The sequence below is a fragment of the Microcaecilia unicolor genome, chromosome 8 (genome assembly GCF_901765095.1).
Source record: "Microcaecilia unicolor chromosome 8, aMicUni1.1, whole genome shotgun sequence".
Lineage (NCBI taxonomy): Eukaryota > Metazoa > Chordata > Amphibia > Gymnophiona > Siphonopidae > Microcaecilia > Microcaecilia unicolor.
The window spans coordinates 182,998,550-183,018,315 of NC_044038.1; the positions used below are offsets into that span (position 1 = coordinate 182,998,550).

Consider the following 19,766-nt stretch of genomic DNA (forward strand, 5'->3'; position numbering starts at 1 on the left):
TTAGCAATTTATGGTATGACATGTTAATAGACTGAGCCATTAAAGAACAGTACAAACTATAGATACTGACTTTTCTGACCATGCTCCCACGTCCCCAAATCATAAAGAATCACTGATGCACACTATATTAAAATACTAGCTAGGTCCTGCTGTCTATGAAAGCAGTTGATAACTGACAAATAACATCCCCCATGAAAATATAAAAAAATTAATACTTACAGACATCTATCAAAATTCCAGACATGCACCCTTGTGCAGCCGACGCGTCCACACTCAGCTCACCAACACTTATGTCAGTGAATTTAAACACACCCTGCAGCTTTTCCCACAGGATTCAATACACTTCTCAATCTGGTACCACTTCTCATTTCAATATCACTTCTCAATTTACAGCTCCGGAGGATCCCTTCTCTGAGCTATCGATAAGTCTCCACAAGCCAGCTGCGGGAATAGCCCAGGCGTTTTTGTTTTTTTCTTTTTGCTACTTTTTTTCTTTTATCTTTTTCATTTTTTTCTGTTTTTTTCATTTGATTAGTTTAGAGGGCTATTAAGGCTAATTACACAGGGCATTCAGGTCCCTGTTCGGGCGCCAAAATGTGTTTTCTCCCATCTCCTAGCCCTGATAGGGAGGGGAGAAACATTACAGCCTCATAGGCTATAAAAAATAAGAGAGAAAACTTAGACTCAGTTAGGTGCAATCAGCCATATCTTTATTTATATCTCACAGAGCCAATATACAAAATAATTGTTTTCTCTCTGGAGCAGGTTGTCAGTCAGGTGCGCACCCTGAAAGACAAGGACTGCTCAGCTAACATCTCCCGGATATCACATAAATACTGTTACGAGTTCTGCCTTCCCAGAAATCATGTGACTTCTCCCAAACTAACTTATGATCATATATGGATATTCCTGTAATATTCTGTTATTCTTATATGTATACATATATGGACATTTCCTACATTATATCATCCTCTCCTCTATATGCACATGCGCACATGTGACCACTAACTTAGTTCTTATCAGTATGGCTGTGCTCATAGCAAATAACCATGAAACCAGCTAGTACATATCATGAAACACCTGGTGTCTCTTCCACTCGAGCACATATTTCCATAGCAACATCCTGAGCTCACATGGTCCTTAGTCTCAAGGTTACATCCAATTATATCTGCCATACATGGACTGCAGGGCCCCCAGCTCCTTCCTTGTGTCACCTTGACATGTAACATGCATATCCCATATCCTAAGAAAGCATAGTACAACTGCAGGAACACAAGATTAGGAAGACTTGGGAGCCTGCTGGTCCATCATACTGATAGCCTGCTAAGCCTTGGGATCCAGAGCCAGCTGAGCCCTGAGATCCAGCTGATTCTTTATACAGGCCATAACCACACAACATGGCAGTATAGGAAGGATTATACAGTAGCCATGGAGGGCCCTACTTTAAACAACCGGCTCCCAAAATTCTTAAAAACGTAACAACCGGCTCTTGCGAGCCTATGAGAGCCTGCTCCAGCACACCACTGCCCCTATCCCTCCCTCTCTATCCCTGTCCCTATGCTCCCTCCAACCCTAATATCTTTTCTCTATGTCCCTGCCTTAAGCGATGTCCAGTTTATCCCAGGGGTGTAGCCAGCCTTCCGTGGGAGGGGTGTCCAGAGCCCGAGGGGAGGGGGCACATTTTAGCCCTCCCCCCGGTGCTGCCCCCCCCCCCCCCCCCCGCAGCCATTGCCGCCACCCCCTCCCGCCGTGAACCCGCCCCCGCCACCTACCTTCACTTTTGCTGGCGGAGGACCCCACTCCCCGCAAGCCGACGTCCTCTCAGTCTCCGTCCTGCTCCTGCAATGCATTGCAATTTGCTGACATCCTGCACGTTGTACAGAGTGAGGGAGGCAGATGCGGGAACGGAGCTCAGCCTGCTCCCTCCGCTCCGCTGCCTCCACTGCTGGGCAGGGGCGTAGCCACGGGTGGGCCTGGGTGGGCCCAGACCCACCCAGTTTTGGTTCAGGCCCACCCAGCAGTGGAGGCAGCGGAGCGGAGGAGCAGGCTGAGCTCCGTTCCTGCATCTGCCTCCCTCACTCTCACGGCAGCGCTTCCCAAATGCTGCCCACCGCCGCCATGATCGCGGGATTTACCTCCCTCCTCTCAGCACTCAGCAGCAGCGGGTAGCGAATCATACACTTCCGGGTTAGAAGGAGGCAGCGTGTATGATTTGCTACCACTGCTGCTGAGTGCTGAGACGGAGGGAAGTAAATCTCGCGATCATGGCGGCGGTGGGCAGCGTTTGGGAAGCGCTGCTGTGAGAGTGAGGGAGACAGATGTGGGAACGGAGCTCAGCCTGCACTGTACATTTTTTGGGGGGGGAGAAGAGGGCTCCGGGCGGGCAGGTGGAATCGCAGGACATGGATGGGAGCGGGAGGGGCGAGAGGAGAATCACTGATGGCTGGAGGGAGGGGACAGGGGAGAAAAGAGAATTGCTGGTATAGATGGATAGAGGGGGGGCAGGGGCAAGAACAGAATTGCTGGGTATGGCTGGATAGGGGCAGGGCAGAGAGGAGAATTGCTGGGGATGGATGAATGGAGGGGGGCAGGGGAGGGAAGAGAATTGCTGGGGATGGATGGATGGAGGGGACAATCGGAGAGAGAAGAGAATTGCTGGGGATTGGATGGATAGAGGGGGGCAGGGGAGAGAAAAGAATTGCTAGGTATGGATGGCTGGAGGGGAGAGGAGAGTTGCTGGACATGCGTGGATGGAGGGGAGGAAAGAGGAGATAGGAAGGTTGCTGGACATGGGTGTATGAAGGGAGGGCAGGGGAGAGGAGGGTTGCTGGACATGGATGGAGGGAAGGACAGGGGAGGGGAGGGTTGCTGGACATGGATGGAAGAGAGGGAAGGGAGAGAGAAGAAATGCTGGACATGGATGGAGGGATGGAAGAGTGAGGAAGGAGATGAGGGAAAAGGAAAGAGAGGAGAAAAACTGCACATGGATGAAGAAAATAGGCAGAAGCTGGATCCACTGGACAGTCAAGTCTGCAGAGGACCCAGCTTTTACTTATGGATATAGAGCAAGAAATGAAGAAGAAAGGAGGAAAGTAAAGAAATAAATGGAAAGGAAGCCTGGAAACGGAGTTAAGAGGACAGATAGCAGCAGAATCGGATACTGGGCCAGCATGATCAGAAAAACAGTCACTAGACAACAAAGGTAGAAAAAAAAATCATTTTATTTTCATTATAGTGTTTGGATATGTTCACTTTGAGAATCAGGTGCTCAACATTAAAAGTTTATATTTATTTACTTATTTATGGCATTTTATCCCACATTAAACATGAATTAAATTGGAACCTGGGATCATTTAATTTTTTTTTCCTGGCGAGAGTAATGCATTGCCCCCCCCCCCCCCCAGGCTCTCTCCCCGGCTATAGCCAGCTCTGCAATTTTGAGGAGAGGTGCACAGGTGGACCGGGGAGAGAGCCTGTTGTTAAACATTTACCAGCACACCACTGTCTAGTGCCCACCCATCCAACCTGTTGGCCCACCCAAAAATTGACTTCTGGCTACGCCACTGCTGCTGGGTGGGCCTGAACCAAAACTGGGTGGGCCTGGGCCCAACCAGGCCCAACCAGGCCCACCCGTGGCTACGCCCCTGTTATGTGGTAAAGGCTGAGAAACAACTGCTCTGTGTGAAACACTTTCACTCCTCCATCACAGGTCTTACAATGCTTCTGATACCTAAAGATGATCAGAGCACTGGTGACTGAGGATCAGGATCTGTCCATAAACGTCTGCTTAAACTTAATGCATAGATCCTGCTAATCTGATCAGTAGCCTATTCAGCATCTGTTACATAGACTTGGCATATGAGGTGGAGCATGTGCCATGGGTTCTGTTAATCAGTAACACGGGGATGGTGATATTAGACAGATGAAGCGCTTTCTGCAAGAAGATATAATCCAGGAGACCAAGGAGTCTGCCACACTGCTGTGCAGAAGGAACATTAAATAGAGAAGGCAATGAGGGGTGTGGGATCACTGCTGTTTTTGCTGTTTCTTGCTCATTTGCTCTTCTCTGGTAAGAAATATTTACTAGAGACTTTCAGTCCTGCTGCAGCGGTGAGATACCAGCACAGGGCTCAGACACGGACAGTGAGGGAGCTTCTTCTCGAGAACAGACTTAGCAGTAAACTGTGCTCCGCTGTAATCTTGCCTGCACACATCAGGTTTACCAAATTAAAAAAGAAGCTTCTTATCCATTTGGATTATGCATAAAAAAGGTTCCATTAGCAGGTTCTAGTGAGTGAGAAAATCTTATTCCCAGCATTCTCATCATGATTGGTTCTTTTCCAGTTGTATGCTGGGAAGTGGGGGTGGGAAGGGCCATTTAGTTTCTCTACTTATTCTGTCTGTCTATCTGTCTGTCTGTCTGACCAGTGAGCTGATTACTTTTGTGCTGTTTGTTATTGCAGCAGAACATGATTATCCACTCCTACCCTAGCTGAAATAATATTTAACCATGTCTCTGACCTCATGTGCAACTTTCTTTAAATTAGTCACCTTACTGTCTAACTCTTTTACTCTCTTATCTATATGTTCTATCTTTGCTTTACCCTACACTGTCAATTAAAATGTTCTATTATGTATTGTGTTGACATTGTAAGCAGTATACTATGCCATACTTTGTATTGTTATTTGAATATTTTACTGCTGTAATTGCCTATTGCTCATGTTTGATCTATTCTTACTGTACACCACTTTGAGTGAATTCCTTCAAAAAGGCAGTAAATCCTAATAATAAATCCTAAATAAATGAAACAAAGGCTCAGTTGGATTTAAGTGTGTTTGTGTCTACTCCAGTATGATACCCATTCCATGCTCTCATTACCGTCCTCTCTACCACCATCTCATTCCCTCCCCCTGTAGTTCATCCCATACAATAAACACAATCTGGCATTACTATGACACTTAACAGCTGTATTTTGTGTATTTCAGGATATTCTGGAGCAGACTTTGATGAGGGGCGAGAGGTAAATATCAAATGTCATTCTGAGTTGGGGATCACAGAACAGGCCAGGGCCTGACTATTATTTGCCCAGTACAGCATTGGCAGCTAGAGAATTGATGGTAGGGCCAGAGAATTAGTTTTTGGCCCTCTCCAAGCAAAAAGAGGGGGGGAGGTGAACTGATTGCAATCCATGGCCACCATTAAACACTTGCTGAAAGAGAACATCAATATGGCAGACCGAGACATCCAGTAGAAGGAAGAAGGACATCTTTGTATTTGAATGTAAATCATGACTGCCGTTAAATGTTAAACGTATAAGGCACCCAATACATGGATTTTCAACAGTAGTAGCTGCACAATGCCAGTGAAAATCCACCTAATTTCCATGGCATTATACCCATGAGGGTGGACAGCAGAATGCCCAGTTCTTCAGAAAGCACTAATATTCAGCTGCCATTTATACAGTTGTGTGGTTTAATTTAGAATGGAAAAAAAGATCTTTCTTTAATGAAACCGTACAGCTATATATAGCGGCTGAATCTCACTGTTACACAGGTGTGTTAGCGGTGCTGATATAGTGTATTTTAAAATTACTGTCTCTACTGCTATTGAATATTGATTTGTATATCTGTAGCTTGAGTTATTTATAACTTTTTAAAGTCCCCTTCCCCAAAGAGCTGCCAGTCTCAGTAGGTACCTGAGGTAATGGAAGAAAATGACTTGCCCAAGGTCTCATGGAATAGCAGGGGGAGAGGCAGGATTTGAACCCACTGATCTCTCTACTAAGTGACTTCTCCACTCTTTGAGGAAATGGTAGGCAGTGGTGTTTTATAAATAAATTGAGAGACAGCTTACAGAGGTATGTGGCCCACTAAGCGAAAAGGTTCCAAAAGTGGGGTCACAAATAACAAAATAGAGGCTATAAAATTTGGAGGGATAAACGTGGGCAACTTTCATTTTTGAAAATATTGTGTACTGTAGGGGTCAAAATGTTTCTGTAGCCTCCTATAGGTTACGGACATATAGATGTTTTACATTTGTTATTTTTCAAATGCATTTTTCCCAAAAACATAGATTTTATTGATAAATGTTTATCATTTATGTCACTAGTCCATACCTGAGGCTGAAATTTGATATTCCTCTATCTTGTGGTATAAATAAGTCACATACCCCACTTTTGGTACCTCAGTGGCTCACAATGTTTTATTCTCCTTGATATGGATGTGGAGAGGGATTCCCCAAGGAAACCCCTTTCTAAGATATGCATGGGAGCTACACATCTTTAGCTCTGTAAAAGCCAAGGTGTGAGAAAAGCGAATGTTTCTTTTTTGAGTTAGTTCATGTTTCTTTTTATTTGATATACACCTTGTATACAAGCCATCCTGGGTGGTTTATATATAAAGAAAAAATACACTCGAGCTCCTTTAATAAATACTTGACAATCCAACCCAGGTTCACATTACCTGTGTGTGTATGTCATGGATATCACATAGAGATAGGAGCATAAACTGCAAATGATGTGTAAGCAGTGAAAGTTTGTAGCTAACGGTGAGAAGTGACAGTGAATGCAATCTTTGAATATATGAATTTTGGATATCACCCCTGACGCAGCAACTCGCGAAATGGGGGGCTCCCTGTCGGGTTATCAAAGGGGTTATCAAAAGAGAAGGGTCACCAGGAGAAGGACAATTGAGGAAAATATAAAGCTAAGTGATTTGGGTTGACTCTTCTGGATATATTTTGATATGTTTGCATTCAAAGCAGCGGGATGGAACTTGTGTTGCTTTACTAGTTCCACTAATTAGATACAGTACATTCATAGAAGGATTAGTGGACACATAGAGTAATATTTAAAATTGAGATTGACACATTGAGGTATATGTGGAGTTTTTTTGAAGCTAATGATGGCACGCTGAGCTCATGCCTTATAATTTCACTGAGAGAAGTGACAGGCTGGGCGACGATTCTGAGCCTTTTTCTCCACTTACACATCATTTGCAGTTTATGCTGCTATCTCTATGTCATATCCACGAAATACACACACAGGTAATGTGAACCTAGGTTGGATTTTCAGGGTTTATAATATAAAACAGACACATACACAAAGGAAAAAGGAAAACGAAGGAGGGAGAAATGAAGAAAAGACAAACAGATGTTTTTGCCAGTTGTTTGTCTGCAGCTGTCAGACGGTCTTTAGTGAGTCTGTGACATCCAGTCAGATCTGATTGGCTGGAGATTGGATCTAATACAAAGGTTAGGGTTTAACTTCTTCTCAAGCATGTGAGAAAGGTGCAGAATGTTCTTAAATTTCAGTATATGAAGATGGAGAAAAAGTAGCTATGAAAACATCTCATTCCCTATACAGCCTAACTGTGACAACTTCATGCCGCTGGCCTGCACAAAGATCTACAGACCAGTGTGTGGCAACAGATGGCAATGGTCTATGCCAGCGAATGCATCCTCTGCCATGAGAACCTGTGAGTATGGCTTATTGCAAAAACAATGAGTCCTCCCTGCAGGATCTGAAAACCAGCACTGGAAAGAGGTGGCTCAGGCAGGGGTTGTCAAGCTCCCCCAGCTCTGCCAATGCACCTCGCTCTTTGCCTCACACACCCCAGTATGGAAGTATCCTCACACACACACAGTTCTACCATTACACCTCACTCCTGCCATGTGACACCCCTACTGATTTTCAGTGTACCTATTCTGCAGTTGCTGAGCCCCCCCTTTCTGCTATGCCAATGCATGTCATTCCTGCTCTACAGAACGCAACGCTATTCCAATACTAAGATACCTATCCCCCCCATGTCGACTAATCCTGCAGCATCCCCAGCGATGTCATTACTAAAATGGAACCCCAGTGTACTAGTATTCCTGCTTCATACAGCAACTTCCTCTTCCGAAGCTATCAAATATATACACAGACAGGCACACACACAAACACAAAACACACACACACATATATATACAGGCAAACACACACACACACATATATATATATATATATACAGACACAAACACACATACACACACACACACACACACACATATATATATATATGTGTGTGTCTGTATATATATATATATATATATATATATATATATATATATATACAGACAGACACAATACACACAGACACAGGCACACACACTTACATATTTACAGACATACATATAGACAGACAGGCACACACAGATACACACAGACCCAAACACATACAGACACACACACAAAACACAAAGACAGACAGAAACACACAGAGGCACAAATACACAGACAGACAGGCACACGCACACACACACACAGACACACACACATATACAGACAGATACAAACACACACACACAAATACACAGAGACAGACAGACAGACACAAATACATACAGATACAGACACAGACAGACAAAAACAGACAGACATACAGACAGGCAAACAGAGACAGACAAACACAGACACAAAGACAGAGAGACACTCAGACAGACAGACAGACAAACACAGACACAAATATACACAAATACACAGACAGACAGACACACTCACAGCACCTAACTTCATTGGCAGGTATCTGAAAGGAGGGGGTGAGGCGTTCCAAAAGGTTACAGATTTCTTTTCCTCCTCCAAGCTGGCTGCCTGTTCCTCTGATCCTAGTCCCACCCATCTACTTAGCACTATCTCTCTTACTGTCATCCCTTCTGTCTTTCATATCCTCTATCTTTCACTTTCCACTGCAATTGTTCCTGATGCCTTCAAACATGGTGTAGTTACACCACTCCTCAATAACCGTCATTATACCCAACCTGCCTTTCCAACTATCGCCCCATCGCCCTCCTTCCTTTCCTATCCAAGATATTGGAATGTGCTGTTCACTGCCATTGTCTTGACTTTCTTTCATCTCAAGCTATTCTTGATCCACTTCAATCTGGTTTTCGGCCTCTTCATTCACCTGAAACAGCCCTTGCTAAAGTGTCCAATGGCCTGTTCCTGGCCAGATCCAAATGTCTCTATTCTATCCTTATCCTTATCTATCTATCTGCTACTTTTGACAGTGTTGATCACCACCTACTCTTGATATGCAATCCTCACTTGGATTTCAGGGCTCTGTTCTTTCTTGGTTTTCTTCTCATCTCTCCCATTGCACTTTTAGTGTATGCTCTGATGGATCCTCCTCCACTTCTATCCCACTATCTGTTGGTTAACCTCAGGAAAAGGGACCTCTTATTTTCTCCATCTATACTTCTTCCCTTGGTGCTCTGATGTCCTCCCAAGGTTTCAGTATCACCTTTTTGCTTATGGCTCTCAGATTTACCTCTCCACACCAGAAATTTAAGCAGAAATTCAAGCCCAAGTCTCATCTTGCCAGTCTGACATTGTTGCCTGAATGTCTCACCACCATCTGAAACTAAGCATGGCCAAGACTGAGCTCCTTATCTTTCCCCCTAAACCCACCTCTCCACTTCCCCCATTCTCTATTTCTGTGGATAACACTTTCATTCTCCCTGTCTCATCAGCTCGTAACCTTGGGGTCATCTTTGATTCCTCTCTCTCTTTCTCTGCACATATCCAACAGTCTGCTAAATCCTGTCATTTCATTCTCTGTAATATCACTAAAATGTGTCCCTTCCTTTCTGAGCACTCTACCAAAACCCTTATTTACACTCTTCTCACCTCTTGCTTAGACTACTGCAACTTGCTTCTCAAAGGTCTCCCACTAAGCCATCTCTCTCCACTAAGCCAGTCTTCTGCTGAACGACTTATATTCCACCAGTGTCGCTATGCTCATATGAGTCCTCTCCTCAAGTCACTTCATTGGCTTCCTATCCATTTCCACATACAGTTCAAACTCCTTTTATTGACTTACAAGTGCATTCACTCTGCAGCTCCTCAGTACCTCTCCACTCTTATCTCTCCCCACAGTCCTCTCTGGGAATTCTGTCCATTGGGTAAATCTCCCTTATCTGTAACCTTCTCCTTCACTGCCAGCTCCAGACTCTGTTCCTTTTATCTCCCTGCACCATAAACCTGGAATAGACTTTCTGAGCCAGTATGTCAAGCTCTATCTCTGGCCGTCTTCAAATCTAGGCTAAAAGCCCACCTTTTTGAGGCTGCTTTTAACTCCTAACTCCTGTTCACTTTTTCAGTACCCTTTTCTGTTTTATCATTTCTGCCTTAGTATTTCCCTTATTTGTCCTGTTTGTCTGTCCTGATTAGATTATAAACTCTGTTGAGCAGAGACTGTCTGTTCATGTTCAAGTGTACAGCGCTGCGTATGTCTAGTAGTACTATAGAAATGATAAGTAGTAGTTGTAGATACTGGAGGACCTGGGGAGCAGAAACACAGGAGGGGATCCCTTCAGGAGTCTGGGAGCAGTGCTGAAGGTTTCTGACCTCACCCTGCATAGGGTGATGCAATGTCCCTGCTTGATAAGGAGAAGCTTTATAGAGATGATGAGAGCTGCCGCAGGTGTTCAGCCTCCAGTAACCTTGGAAAGTTTCAGACATTTCACCTTCCAGCACTGCTCTTTTCTTCTCTTCTCTTCTCTTCTCTTGCCTGCTTGGTTTCATGTTGCTGAACAAAAAAGAAATGTGGAGACACAATGTCCAAATGCTAGTGTTAAAGCTTATCCCACTAGAAAGAAAAGTACGCTGGACAGCTGGATTTCTACCTCAAAGTGCAACGAGCAAGTGAGCATATGCAACACACACTCTTTCTACAAAGTCATGTGTAACTCACACAGTCCTTGCTCTGACCCCAGCCAAACCTTGCTGTGACTCTACCTGCCTGCAAACAAGTGTGCTCTGCACATCACACACATGTCACGTAAACACACACACACTGCATAGCTGCTACACATGCACCCACACACCCTTCACCATCTCTCCACTAGTGCTCAGCCTCCTGTATATTTAAATCACAGAGATACAAAGTTGTCCAGTCTGAGGCTGGAGATTTTGGGCAGACGTCCATCCCAAAGCAGTGTAGGATTTGTAGCGGCTGATTCTGCCTATTGAAATCAGTGCTGCAAGTCCCAAAATGCACCAGGATGGGGTGGTCAGAAATCCAGGACTGTCCCCAAATCTGCAGACTGGAACTAGGTAACTTGGCATCTCTGAAATCACAGTCTCTGCAACGTCTTCCCATTAATAACAGACACTGAATAATAATAAGCATCTTATAACAAGAATAAAAAGCCGGCAATCGCTGCATCCTGCAAGAAGTTAAGAGCCAGTTATTCAAAGCCAAATGGCTAGGTATTTTCTCCTTAATTTAGAAACAATGCTTATGTTTTAGATGTGCATAACCCAGCATTAAAATGTTTGTTGCATGAACATTTACATTTTGATTTACAAAGCCAGAAGGTACATGTTTAAAACAGAAAAAATGTGCATATGGAATGTTTTGTGCTAGGGGTTGTGGCAGCCAATTTGATTTGGAGGCTGGTGCTGGGCAGGAGTGAGTGGATGGTGTTCCTTCCCGATTTCCCCCTAGGCCCAGGGTGGTGAGGGACTGGAGCAGTCATACTTTCTTCAGGAGTGGGAGGGGGAGCCACCAAACACTCTTTGATTTTAACCGGCCACCAGCCACTAATCAGACCAGTGCCCAGTTGAATTTAGCACATAAAAGTTAAGACAAGGATTTTAGTCAGTTAGTGGTCTGAATAACGGACCAACCTACACACCCGGCCCACTCTTAGAGGTTGACTGTAAGAGGCAATATTCTGCAGTACTGTCCACTTAAGCGCCAGTAAATATTGCCAGTTAGCACCCGACAAGTGATTTAAACAGCCAGGAGTCTCTCCTGGCCATTTGCATTGCTTTGAAGTTTCTAAAATGCCTAACATAAACTGCCACAGAAATATTTATGTTGGCATGTCAGAATATAAATGTTTATGTGCCCACTTTGGCCTCATTGATATTTTAGACATTTATGGTTCCAAACCCGATGCCCCTTCCGCATGTGACTGGCCCATAAATGTCATTTTCCCTGTATTTTAGGGATGAGCTGTCATAGTACAGTGCACCATTGTACATTTGTGAACACCGAATATGCACAGGCTATCAGAAAAGGACTGCGTACTGTTTCATAAAGAATGGGCGCCTTGAGAACTCTCCCTCCCCCCCCTTTAAATTAGGGGTCGTACCACATTAGAGACATTTGCAAAACTACCCTAACTAACAATTGTATAATTTCATTACTCTCCAACAGGAAAAGGAACTTCACGTTCGCATCAGGAAGAGGGCGTGTGCTGACTTCTCACCGAGACACTGGCCCCACTGCTCACTCCAATGAACAAGCAGAGCAGTTCTGTCCCCTGGTGTCTGCTGGTCTCACTGCTTCCCCTTAACTTGCTTCCATAAGAATAGCCATAACTGGGTCAGACCAATGGTCCATCTAGCCCAGTATCCTGCTTCCAACAGTGGCCAATCCAGGTCACAAGTACCTTTAATAAAGTGATTGCATTGCAAATATTAATTCTCCAGCTCTTTGTGAAATTGGTGCTTAGTGGGTGGGTTCTAAACCACTCCCTGGCTACAAGATTCTTAGACAAATAGTCAAATAGTTCTTGTAGTGGACCAAACCTAAGGTAATTCTTCCATCGAATAATTACACCCTTCTCCAGAATGCCAGGTTTCTGACTGGGGGCTGTTTTACCCGCTGCGCTAAAAAGAGCCCTGACATGCAGGAACAATGGCCCCCGGCACTAGCGCAGGGTCAGTAAAAGGACCCCTTAATTATGTATATGGATAGATGGACAAAGAGAAGGATCACCCTCTCTGACAGGTGCTTTTGCTATAATAAAACAGCTAAGCAAAACAAAATGACACAAATAAAGAAAAACAAAATGTAAAGAAAATATATGACTGTTGAGGAGGAGAATTCAGGAGAACAGGTACATTTCTGTTGATGACTGAAGTTGAAACTCAAGGCTTTCCCACTAGAGGGGGCCCTATTCCACCATGTTCAAGCTCCATCTACACACCTCAACTTTGGCAAGTTTCTTTAGAGGCAGGTAGAGGAGTGTGGTAGCCGTGTTAGTCCACTCTTAAGGTTATCATTAGAAATCAAATAAAATAAAACATGGAAAAGAAAATAAGATGATACCTTTTTTATTGGACATAACTTAATACATTTCTGATTAGCTTTCGAAGGTTGCCCTTCTTCTTCAGATCGGAAATAAGCAAATGTGCAAATGTGCTAGCTAGCACATTTGCTTATTTCCGATCTGAAGAAGAAGGGCAACCTTCGAAAGCTAATCAAGAAATGTATTAAGTTATGTCCAATAAAAAAGGTATCATCTTATTTTCTTTTCCATGTTTATTTTGTTTGATTTCTATTGATAACCTTTAGAGGAAGGTAAAAGCAGAAAGTAAGGGAGACGCCTTACCCTCTAACTGAAGTGCATCAGAGAGAGAGAGAGTAATTTTCAAGACCATTTTCACAGGTAAATGAGTGCTTTGCCCACTGGAACCGATGTTCACAACATTGCCTATATGATACACTAGTAAAAGTATGAGTATTCAGCCTGTATATGTTTACCCACACTGAGCAGAGGGGCTCCTGGAATGAGGAGGAGTTTGCACTTACAAGCATACTTGTGAAAATTCAAACATAATAAGCATATTTTCCACAGAAACGCTGCGAGCTTCATATTCAGAACAATAGATGTAGTAAACTTCTGAGTTAACAACATAAATTCCAGACTGCCAACTGCATACCTTAAAAGGCAGAGAGCTAGGAAGTAGTCCAGCAGATCATGCCAATCTTCAGCGCTATCCAGCCAGTGTATATGCATCTGTAAGACCCCATACACAACTGTTCAGACTGAAATGGATAATTTTTCATGTAAATTTAGGGTCACATATCCAGCAGTTCAACTTAAACAGGTAAGCTTGTTGAAAATATGCTTGCAGTTAACTGGATAAGTATTGAGTGCTAAGTATATGTCTCGGGTGAGACCTCATTTGAAGTATTGCGTGCAATTTTGGAGACCACACATGCAAAAGGCTACAAACAAAATGGAGCGGGACAAAGGTTTTCATCAGAATAACACAGCAAAGAAAGACTACAACCGCCCATCCAGTCTGCCCATCCATACCAATTAATTTTACGGCCCCTCATTCCTTCAGAAATCCTCTGTCCCACATTCTAGACAGGGCTGTCAAACTGTAATCCTGTAGGGCTGCAAACTTACCAGATTTTCTGGATATCCCTAATGAATATCCATTTTACTTAAACGGGCTACAATACACAAATTGGTATCACAGCTTATAAGCACTCTACCTATATACCGATATTAATTCACTTTTCTTTAAGATGCTCTTGAAATTCATAAATAAATATTCTTTATTAGCATGATATCAAAAATCCAGCTTTTAAAAAATATTTAAAGGAAAGTTCAGACCGTATCAGCAACGGGAGGGAGTTCCAATAGGAAGGGCCTGCAAAAAAGAAAGCGCAATGGCAGGTGGATTCAAGTTGAGCAGCTTTAGGATGTGGCAGTACAAGACAATGGTTGTTAATCAGTGGAGGAGTCATGTTGGGGAAAATGGAATTGTGAGAGTGGAAAGATAGGAAGACCAAGGATCCTGTTTACTAAGGTGCGTTAGTCTTTTTAGCGCACCTACACTTAGTGCCCGTGCGCTGACCATGTAGGCACCTATAGGGATATTGTAGGCATGTACATGGTTAACGTGCATTAAAAATGTTAATGCACCTATAACACTACTTAGTAAACAGGATCCAAAATCTATGAGCCTTGAAAATGAGCGTGAGTTTAAATGTAATGCTTTGTATTTGGGCTTCAGGCCTTTCTTTGCAGTTCATCCAAATATGGCAGCTCACGTCCTTGCAGGTGCATCCCATTTCTCACATATTCCACCAATTTTGCAGGTGTTACATCGGCTACCTATCAGCTTTCTGTGATGTTGATCCATAAGGCATTTCTGGTGCATCTTACTATTTGCCAATTGTCTTGAAAATTTATAAGCTGCCTGTATCGGGTTTTCAGTTCAAAACATACACAGAGGACTTTTGCTCCATCTATTCCTAATATAGGCTTTTCAGAGCCACAGGCATTGCTCTTTCACTCTTGCAGATCCTGAATAGTGGAATAAGCTATCTTTTGCATTGCAGCTGATTCAGGATATTGTTGCCTTTAAGTAGGGTTTAAGAGCTGTTTGTTCGGGAAGCTTTTACGATTGTATCTTAAGCTTGAGGACTCAGCAGCGTGTTGCAATGCAGTGCAGCATGTGGTCTGCTTGCTGAGTATATAGGAACACCTTTTAAGCTTTTGTTAATTTTGTTTGTTCTTGTGCTATTTTATTTAGGAATATTATCTTGGAATCTGCTTAGTTTATGCAGTCTACAAATGCACAAACATATAAACAGTTTCCATATTCCTGATGAGCTGACTATGGAAGAAAATATGAATTTTTCAACGAAGAAAGCAGTGGTTGCCAAACCTGGTCCTGGAGGCACCCCAGCCAGTCTGGGTTTCAGGATACCCATAATAATATTCATGAGAGGATTTGCATGCAGTAGAGGCAGTGCATGCAAATCTCTCTCATGAATATTCACTGTGGATATCCTGAAACCCTGACTAGCTGGGGTGCCTCCAGGATCAGATTTGGGAACCACTGGATGAAAATAAAGATTCACTTGAGCTTTGGCCTTAGAAGCACACTGAGTGGGTCTTAGGGGCGCCTATGCTGCTATTTCAGTCCTTCTGCTTTGGGCCTAAGATGAGCCCTAGAATAGAGAATGACACAGGGATGAAGCCTGCCCCCACCCCGTCCCCGCCCCGTCCCCACAGGTCCCATCTCCATCCCCACCCCGTCCCCATGTGCTCTGTCCTCATCTGCAGAAGCCTCTTTTATATTTAAATCTTTTATTAAAGTATAAAAGGAACAATATGCTGTGCCACTTTGTGTATAAATTACAAATAGAGAACAATAACAATGAGCAGCTGTAATAACCCTCCTTTCCACCACCACCTTCTACTTTTCCAACCCCAACAATAGGTGATTTCTACTACCCCAAGAAATCCTAATCCACCTTGTTAAAATGTCCAGGGGTACAAAATACAACCCGTTCTGTATGCCCTAGAGTTGAGAAATATGCCCTATGAAGCACTGTTATGATGTTTTATTCTGTGGATGAATAAGAAGTCATCAACAATCTCAGGATTCAGTCTAGCTTTCCTGTCTTCCACGGTCCTTCCTGCAATAGAAGATGTCTTCTTAGAAGATGTGCTGGTAGCAGGATGTACAGGATCCCATATGCAAAGCTTGCTAGTTGTGGCCAGTATGTTTGCTTGTTTTTCCAAAAAATCAAAATATCTTTGTAGGCATCACTTAAACATAAATAATAGTCCAGTTCATTAACAGGCTTCAAAGTAGAAAATGACATGGGGATAAAGTTTGCCCCCTGTCCCCATCCCTGTGGGCTCTGTCCCCATCCCCACCCCATCCCTGTGGGATCTGTCCCCGTCCCCGTGAGATCTGCCCCCGTCCCCACCCCGCAAGCTCTGTCCCCGTCCCCATTCCTGCGGTTACTGCGGTTCTCCATCCCCATGTCATTCTCTACTCTAGAATACAAAGAATGCAAGAATCTTTTTTTTATTGTCTCAAATTTAAAATGTTAAGGCTTAGCTAAAGTGTTAACCAAGTTCATAAACAGAAAACAAATTCTCAGTAACAAGAGTTGACATTAGTTTTAACAATGAATATTAAATACAAATAGACATTGAACAAGGAATGTAATTCTGCTTCCAATGTTTAAAAAAGGTTATTAAAGAGAAGAAAGCAAACAAACAGTTGTTTCTTGGTTAGTGGCAGAACCTAGGAAACAAAGCAAATGTCACTGCAGGCACACCCCACCAGCCAGCCAACATGTCAAACAGGTCCAAGGGACAACTTTATACACCCTTCTATGCCTGAAGCTAGAAGCTGTTCAGAAAGACATAAATAACTTCAGACCCTCTGGATTATTGTTTCAGAATAAAACATCAGCAAGTCACTTAACCAGTGAAATGGTGACTTTTCTACTAGAAAATAACTCCTAAAGTAGGAACAGTACAGGCCAGAGTTCCCACAGGTATCATTTCATCAGAAAGCAGACTGCCCAGCCTAGAGCACCAGGCTTGAAAGTAGGCACTGTCCTTTTCCTTCACTATACTTGCTCCAGAGCCCTGGCCTGCAAGAGGAGTGATACAGCTCATCCAAGCCATCCAATTTCCCTATATTGTGTCAGTACCAACAACAATTTCAAAAGTCCCAGGAATGCACTTTTTGGCGACAAAAATGATAAAGGGGATGGGACGACTTCCCTATGAGGAAAGGCTAAAGCGGCTAGAGCTCTTCAGCTTGGAGAAAAGGTGGCTGAGGGGAGATATGATAGAGGTCTATAAAATAATGAGTGGAGTTGAATGGGTAGATGTGAAGTGTCTGTTTACGCTTTCCAAAAATATTAGACTAGAGGGCATGCGATGAAGCTACAATGTAGTAAATTTAAAACGAATAGGAGAAATATTTCTTCACTCAACATGTAATTAAACTCTGGAATTCATTGCCAGAAAATGTGGTAAAGGCAGTTAGCTTAGCAGAGTTTTTAAAAATGTTTGGACGGCTTCCTAAAGAAAAAGTCCATAGACCATTATTAAATGGACTTGGGGAAAATCCACTATTTCTGGAATAAGCAGTATAGAATGTTTTGTACTTTTTTGGGATCTTGCCAGGTATTTGTGACCTAAGGCATTCTAGAATATGAGCTCAAAGCTACATTTGCACATTTTTTAAATTAATTTACTCACTGTGGAGGTCAGACAATTTGGGCCTGTAGGTTCACAACCTCCTCCTTTTGTGGAGAGGGACTATATCTGCCCTTCTCCAGTCCTCTGAGACCACTTCTAACTGTAGAGAGACATTGAAAATGTTAAATAGCACAGTTGCCAGAACCCTCAGATGGATCCCATCTGGTCCTATAGGTCCTCATGAGCACAGTCTCAATTAATGTCTGGTGTTTATCTGCTGTCATTTTCTATATTTCTATAAATAGTGAGGAGAAGAACTTAATGTTTGGGGGCCTTATATCATTCCTTTTTCTACATCCCATGTTCTTCCTGTATCTCATCTGGTTCTCCTTTATGTGTGTTTTTCGTTTGACATTTAGATTTGTAGAAGAGCAGGAGATAAAATTGTATAAATAAGTAAATGCCTCTTATGTTTCTAACAAGGATTGTTGATTGGGAAATTTTCTTCTCCGTGTTGGACTTTGCTCTTCTAATCACCCTCCTTTGTTTTTCCTGGTAATTCTGCCTCTTGGAGGTTGGTATTAAAAGCCATTAATTCAACTTACTTCAGAAGTTAACTGCATAGATGGCTGATCATTCCGTCCCCCCTCCCCCCCATGCATGCAGTTCAGTCACCTTTTGGCTGGACAAATTAATGCCTAGCCAAAGGTTAACTGGTTAAATTTTGGAGGAGCGAGAGGTGTATTGCATTGTTTTGGGGATCTTGCTAGGTACTTGTAACCTGGATTGGCCACTGTTGGAAACAGGATGCTGGGCTTGATAGACCTTTGGTCTTTCCCAGTATGGCAGCACTTATGTACTTAAGTGCTTGGGATTCTGAATGGAATCTTGCTACTCTTGGGGGTTGTAAATGGAATGTTGCTACACTTTGAAATTCTGCATGGAATCTTGTTATTCTTTAGAATTCTAGAATCTTGCTATTCTTTGGGGTTCTACATGGAATGTTGCTACTCTTTGGGTTTCTGCCAGGTACTTGTGGCCTAGATTGGCCACTGTTGGAAACAGGATGCTAGGCTTGATGGACCTTTGGTCTATCCCAGTATGGCAACACTTATGTGCTTGGGATTCTGAATGGAATCTTGCTACACTTTGAAATTCTGCATGGAATCTTGTTATTCTTTAGAATTCTAGAATCTTGCTACTGTTTGGGGTTCTACATGGAATCTTGTTATTCTTTAGAATTCTAGACTCTTGCTACTCTTTGGGTTTCTGCCAGGTACTTGTAACCTGGATTGGCCACTGTTGGAAACAGGATACTGGGCTTGATGGACCTTTGGTCTTTCCTAGTATGGCAGCACTTATGTATTTATGTGTGCTATGGACAGTAAACAGTTTTAAACTGATAGCACTAGTCAGCGCTAGCCAGTTAAAATTAACTGGTTGCCTGTCCATAGCTATAGCAGAAATAAAGGTAAGCAGAAAGTTCTGTTTAATGGTGCTGACCTGATTATTTTTTGAAGAGATACCCATTTAAAGTTAACTGGACAAGTTATGTGGTTAACCCTGTTTTTCTATACTGTCTGTCATAATATAATCTTAGAACAGTTTACAATGAAATGAAAAAAGAAAACAGAAAGGACGATGTAAAATCAGGACGGTAATAGACAAGGTAATAGGTTAAATATAGAAGTCTATTAATCTCTTCCACTTTCTTCCCTTGTTCTTTTCCTACTACAACAATTTCTCACTGTTTTCTTTTACTGCTGAGCTTAAGTTTCTCTATACCATTAAGCCCCTATGGCCTCCTCATCCTCAATTTTCCTGAAATCTAGGGCCTGCGTTTTACGATAATTCAATTCAGGTTTGAATTTATCATACATTACAGTGATCACATCTTTCACTCCGTTTTCATCTAATCTTCCATTTCTTTGTCATAAGAACATAATAAGCATTGTCATACTGGGACAGACCAAAGGTCCTTGAAGCCCAGCATCCTGTTTCCAACAGTAGCCAATCT

The 19,766-nt window shown here is 42.9% G+C and overlaps 1 long non-coding RNA gene across 1 annotated transcript; it reads left to right on the top strand.

Moving 5' to 3' along the window:
* Positions 1–3,934: 3,934 nt before the first annotated feature.
* LOC115476203 lies at positions 3,935–12,471 on the top strand. The gene is made up of 4 exons (XR_003943141.1): positions 3,935–4,069; positions 4,987–5,021; positions 7,365–7,476; positions 12,205–12,471. It is a non-coding gene; the product is annotated as an uncharacterized LOC115476203 (long non-coding RNA).
* Positions 12,472–19,766: the final 7,295 nt, after the last annotated feature.